The sequence below is a fragment of the Erythranthe guttata genome, chromosome 13 (assembly GCF_056151865.1).
Source record: "Erythranthe guttata isolate IM_541 chromosome 13, IM_541, whole genome shotgun sequence".
Lineage (NCBI taxonomy): Eukaryota > Viridiplantae > Streptophyta > Magnoliopsida > Lamiales > Phrymaceae > Erythranthe > Erythranthe guttata.
Genome location: NC_142545.1, coordinates 7,164,252 through 7,171,258, shown reverse-complemented (window position 1 = coordinate 7,171,258; position 7,007 = coordinate 7,164,252). Strand labels below are relative to the sequence as shown.

General features: G+C 31.2%; 1 long non-coding RNA gene across 1 annotated transcript; it reads right to left on the bottom strand.

The window, feature by feature from the left end:
* Positions 1-372: 372 nt before the first annotated feature.
* On the bottom strand, positions 373-1,321 carry LOC148765792 (uncharacterized). Its single transcript, XR_016029135.1, has 2 exons — positions 1,267-1,321; positions 373-793 (listed from the first exon to the last, which is right to left on the bottom strand). It is a non-coding gene; the product is annotated as an uncharacterized LOC148765792 (long non-coding RNA).
* Between the last annotated feature and the right edge of the window lie 5,686 nt (positions 1,322-7,007).

Genomic DNA, 7,007 nt, shown 5'->3' with positions numbered 1-7,007 from the left:
ATATATCTAATTCGACTATGGGTTTAGTTATTTGACTATTGGGCCGAAGAATCAACAAAATCCTAGATCTGATAAGTGATGGCGGCGGATTTGTGTTTTAATATTGTTAGACTATCCCATATCATGTAATAGACTATCTCATTGATCTAATTCGACTATGGATCTCGTTAATCGACTATGGATCCCGTATTATTCAACCACATAGTATATTAATAATTTCATATAGTACATTAATCTGCTATGATAGTATATTACGGTTATAGTAGTGATATGAAATTGTGTTACAAACAATATACCACTGAAATGACAAGAACATTGAGAACAAAACCAACGTAAAGTAATTCCAACACAACCAATAAAATAGTACATTAATAATCTCATAATTTCAATCTAGGGTTTTGATAAAATACTTAAAACACATCATAACACAATCAAACCAATATGCCGAGTTAAAAAACTCTAGTACATTAATAATCTCATAATAGTATAATAAAATGATAATGGTAGTATCATACGGTATTCATAATAGTATACTACTGTATTACAACGGTTTAACACTTAACCGAAGTTACCGAGCCATTACATCGTAAACACGACATTAATTAAACATATCAAATCTTAGAGTGGTTTGGAAAATAACAACCATCGGAATCATTTGAATTCATTGAGTTTATGTCCTCGTCGCTATCATCAGGAATGCAGTCGACTTCTTCTTCGAACAACTGCACAAAGCCTGCATTCAATGCCTCACTTCCAGTGGCATCAACGGCTCCAACTAGTTCACCCCCACCCCCTGTTCCATCATCATCAGAAATAACAACTTCAGCATCTTATGAACTTAAAAAATGCAGAATACAAATAATTGATTAAATAGACTACCAAATACATTCCAATGTACTACCGAATACATTAAAATCGACTGCTGTAAACAAACAAAACAACTATCAGTCAGTTTCAACTTCATCAACTCGACCACACCAAATATTTATTTCGATTACTGCGTAAACCAACTACGACACTCATATAAAACAACTCTGGTCCGACTGCGTGAACCATCCTCTGGCAACTATGTGAATCCTCTTCCAAACAAATATCATCAGACAAAATAAGGATGTATATGTGACGACGTAATTTTTTTAAGAAACGATCTACTTTACTACCAATATAATCAACGTATCAACACAAATCTTAAAATGTCTACCCACCATAACACAACAACCCCCGCACAAATACAGCGAAAATAAAAACGAAAAAAAAAGTTCATACCCGCTTAACGACGGACAACGATGAACGCTCAGATCCGAACCTACCTCCACGCCGGTGAAAAATTCTTCAAAGCCGATGGAAACGATGAGTCGATGGAGAAATTCTTCAAAACCGATTGTACACGTTGTGATAATAACGAAACCACCAATATACTCACGTAATTTTATTCCGTGATTTTAGGCAACGTATCAGCAATCTCATATCACGTAGTTAAGGAAATAAATGCCGTTCAAAAATAAAGCAGGGGTATTAAAGGGAAATTAAATAATATATTGTGCCAAGTTGGCATATTTGGGTGTATATCAAAAAGGGAAAAATTAATTGGATCTACCTCATTAGAAAATATGAACAAGGGGGTTATCCCTAATAAACCCATAATAATAGGATTATGATCACGATTATGATTATGATTGCGATTAAGAAGCCAATTAGGATTAGCATTAACGTTAATCCTTCACATTAGCATATTAAGATTAGCATTAGCATTACCATGTTAAAATTGACATTAACATTAGCAGAATTAGAATTAGCATTTACATTAGAATTAGCATTAACATTTACAGTAGCATTAGCATTAGCATATTAGTATTAGTATTAGAAACTATTAGTATTAAGATTAACATAATGATTAGTAGGATTACGACTAGGATTATTGATTGAGATTATGATTATGATTATAATAATAATTATTATTAGGATAAAGATTGTTATTAGGATCAACATTATAATATTATGTTTGGGTTTAGCATTAGCATATTAGTATTAGTCATAGTATTCGTATTCGTATTAATCTTAATATTAGTATCAATATCAGTATGTAGTATTAGGATTATGATTACGATAAGAATTAGGATGAGGATTAGAATTAGGATTAATATTAGCATTAGCAGTACAATTAGGATTGAATAAGTATTAGGATTATGATTAGAAGTAATATTCAGATTATAATTAGTATCATAATTAAAATTATAATTATTATTAGTATTAATATTAGTATTAATACTAGTAACTATTCCCGTGCGTTGCACATGTAGTACATTAAAACAGAAGAAAACAATTAATCGTGTACAAAATTAAACATTTTGTAAAGAAAAAATAAAAATTTGGTAAGACATATAAAAGATTAAAGTTACAAAAATATGTAAACAGTTGACATATATCTAATAACTGTTATGAACTTAATATATTTATTAATAAAAGGGAAAACTATAGTTTGCACTCCTGAACTATGGGGTCTGTCACAAACACCCCCTGAACTATAATAGGAAACAAAATAGCCCCTCTGTTTTTTGGCCAAACATTAGAAAATTAACACCGTTAATTTAAGAGTGTAATTACTTATGTACCCTTGTGACTCTAACATAGTCTGTATTAGGGGTGGTAAACGAGCCGAGCCGACTCGTGAGCTCGACGAGTCGGCTCGTAAAAAGCTCGAACTCGGACTCGAGGTTTTCGAGCTCGAGCTTTCTGACGAGCCGAGCTCGAGCCGGATTTTAGTTGTTCATCAGCTCGCGAGCCGGCTCGCGAGCCGGATTTATTATTTTTTTTTTTTTATTTTTTTTTATTTTTTTTATTTTTTTTATTTTTTATATGTTATTTTTATTTAAATAATGTATAATAATATAAAATATTATAGAAATAAATACAAATATTAAAAAAATATATAATCACAATTTAGTTTTTATTTTTTATTTTTTTCAAATAAATTTTAATAATAAAAAAATATTTAAAAAATATTTCAAAAAAAAAAAAAAAAAAAGAAATTGGCTCGAGCTCGAGCTCGACAAAATTAACACGAGCTCGAGCTCGAGCCAAAAAATGAAGAACTCGACGAGCTCGAGCTCGACAAAATAGACTCGAGCTCGAGCTCGAGCCAGCCAAAAGAGGCGAGCTCGGCTCGAGCTCGACTCGTTCACACCCCTAGTCTGTATTGTGTGTAGACTTCTCATTCCTCTTACTTAGACAAAAAACATTTCCCCTTCACTCTAAGAACGTAAGATCGAAATTTTCCAAAAATCTGATTTCTTCGCTAAAATTCTGTAATGGTTTAAATCATCTGAAATTTTTGATGTCTGAAGACGTCTGAAGAAATTTTGAGGCAAAAAATCAAGAAATCTGAAGAGAGACAAAGGTTAGTGTTGCTTTTAGGGCTTTCAACTGCAAAGTCGCTACTTGGTCAATTCTCCCTCTCTTTTTTTTCGTAGTTATGTTAGGGGTTTGTTTTAGAAACAAATTTCTTGTGTTTATGGTGTTTATTTGGTCCATTTCGATGGTAAATTAGGGTTTTCACAAAATAATTGCACGATTTTGAGAAAATTAGGGTTTTTTTTTATTGCACGATTTTGAGAAAATTAGGGTTTGATTAATTGATTTTTTTTTTTTTTTTTTTGGTAGGAAAACATGTTGGGTGATGAGCTGTATACACTTAGGATTAACTATGGAGGGTGTTTTGGTGGTGAAGGAGGTAGTTATATCAGAGGCAAGTGTTGGTGGTAATACCTACACACAAGTGCACGTATCGTACAAGTAATATAGTGGACAATTAAGTCCGGATATCGATCCCACAAAAAATATTTAATTACTTAATCTTAGACGCTATATCCTAGCAATTATCATCAAGCCCACCCTACACAGTCGAAAGATGAATAATAAACTAAATTCACTAAACTAAAGTAAGCTAATTAAGAAGCCAAGAGCACAAAAGCAATTAAAAGCGAAGATTAATCAGAGAAAGCAAGCCTAGGATTTTATTCTCCCCCCTATGTAATTTTTACTCCCCCAATTCCTTCAATTATGCAAGTAATTAACCCGGATTATTAACCTGAGATACTAAATTAATCATAACCCGCTTCCGCGTGTATTACGATTCTAATAATCTAGATTCAATTACTGTATTCCTACGCAATTAATTCTAGAACACATCATTAAGCACAAATCTCAATAATGACGACCTAAGAGATTAACTATATTCCTATGTTAATACCACAAAGGCTCTTCTACCACAGTTCTAATTATTAACCCGATCTTCCGATTCATGCGATTAACAATAACATAAAAGCACATAAAGTGGCCAGTTTCACGCACTTGATAAAACAAGTAGAAGAAATAATCCGGAATTAAAACTTGCATAAAATCATAGACTAGGGTTCATAAATCCCACATAGGGTTCGAAATAAAATCCTAAAAACTAAAGACTTAGCTACTCGTGATTTTTTTGATGAAGAAAATAAATAAATTAAATAAGAAAAACTATGCTTGAGTCTTCGTTGATCTTCGTTCCTCGCGTTTTGTGATGTAAAATTTTGTGCTTATGGTGAAGAGAGTTGTTGCTTTTATATGCTTTTCTTGATAAAGAAGTGGTGGAGACGTAATAGGAATCAATTTTTGCCACTTTCCCCCATCAGGATTTGTTGTTCGATTTTCGCCATTTTGGAGTCTGAAGTTTGGAATGTTACGTGAATAAGAATTGTAGCCCTTGAAAGTAGCTTTCCAATGCCGCCAAAATCAGCAGATTTGGAGTTCGTATGAGAGAGATATGCTTGAAATGGTGGACACTGCCAAGTTGTGGTGAGATTCCTTCTCCCAATTTGATTTATTTCCTTATTTGCAACTTTTTCCTTTATTTTTTTTTGATCTTTTTTCCTTCATGGACACGTAATTCTTGTTTTTCACCTATAAAACAAAAAATCAATCAATTAAAGCACAAATATAATTAAATCTAAACATAAGATCCACGTAAAGTAAACGTATTGAGCGTAAAATCTACACTCAACAGCAAGGTACACATTGTTAAAGATGTTGACCCTGATTTGATGTCATATTTTGAGATAATTAACTTAGTTAAAGAAATGGGATACCGTGCCACTACTGTTGTGTGGTTTATAATGCCTATTGCAGTTCAATTGAAGTTGCTTGATAGTGACATGATTGTGAATTTTAGCTATTACTCGACATTTTTCAATATTTGACAAAAAAAAAAGACGGGGATATCAGCGTGGTTTATAAGAAGGAAAAAAGAGGAGAAAATTTTCAGAGGTGAAAATAATGGAAAATGAAAAAATTTAGAGAAAAAAGTTGAAAACCTCTTTAACCCACACAAACATATATATATATATATATATATATATATATATATATATATATATATATATATATATATATATATATATACATACACTAGTCTGGGGACAAAAGGGTCAAAAAATGTTCCAACGGGTATAAAAACGGCTAGAAACATTAAAGTTAATGCGCCATGTCATCATCCACTAACAGATTCAAAACGGAGGGGCCATTTTGTTACGTTTTGTAGTTCATGGGGTTGTTTGTGACAGACCCCATAGTTCAGAGGTGCAAACTGTAGTTTCCCCTATTTAAAATATTAAATAACTCTAGGTTTATAATTCATGGAAAAAATATATTGCGTTACCATTGAATTTGAAAATTAACTTATCTTAAACATTCACTAGAAAATAAACATAGTCCAGTTAAAAAAATATCCAAGACAATTGTTCGATTAAAAGTTATAAGTAAAATCGTAAAAATAATTTGTACTTCAATCATCATACTTGAAGATACCTAAATTCTTCAGGGTGGCTCGATTAAGGGTGAAAGTCGGATGGATCGGATCGAATTAGACTTTTCAGAAAAATTCCAAAAAGATTCGGATGTACAAAAACAATTCCAATTCCAATTATAAGATTTTGAGAATTTAAATATTCATTCCAATTCCAAAAGGTCTGGAAATTTCAGTATTTCGGAAAAGAATCGGAAATCGCTGAAGTTTTAAAATTTCAAACCTTATAGATTTTTGTTTGAAAATTTCATAATTAATTTTCTAAAAATAGAACATCCATTTTCTAAAAATAGAACATCCATGTCATTAAAAGAAAAAAACTAATAACTACTGAATTTTAGTTAAAAAAATTTAGGTGGTGTTTGCAAATGCTTTTTGAAAGTGATTATGCGGTTTTTTTTGCTCATAATCTGTTTTTAGGTGTTTGCAAAATCAACTTTTGCTTTTGCTTCTCTTAAAATAATCTGCTTTAAGCTATTTTTTTAAAAGCACCCCTAACCTGCTTTTTCAATTTTAGTTCATTTTCCGAAATATTTGCAAACACCCCCAACTTTTAGAAATAAACACTTAAAACTAACTTAAATCACAATCACTAACTTAAAAATAAACCACATCTTAATATCTAATAAAACTTCTAACAATAATTCAATATGTCAAAATCCTAAAACAAAACTTAAATCCAATTACTGTTTCAGAAAACAAAAGAAATCTTCAAATAAGTATTATATAATATATATTATTTATAGGTGTATTTTTAAGAAAAAATATCGGAATTTTTCAGAATAACTTTTGGAAAATAAATCGGATTGAAAATTGAAAATTCCAATTCCAATCCAAAAAAATCGGATATCTTCGGAAATCAGAATTTCGGAAGTCGAAATGATTTTTTTTTTTCAAAAATCGGAACATTTCAGATCGGAACCGGCGGAAAATGAAATTTTCGTTCCAAGGCTCGATAGATATTAAACATTCATTATACATTCGTTGACTTCAATTGAGAGCAAATATCAACATAGAATCGTCATAGTCTGCTTGGAAATCATTTAGCTTAATTGTAAATTATTGTATCTAGCTTTGGATACGTAAACATTGAAGATAACTTGTAAAAATACAATATAATAATGCCGATGCACACCTCTTAATTCATCACTCTTTTCTCGATCTCATG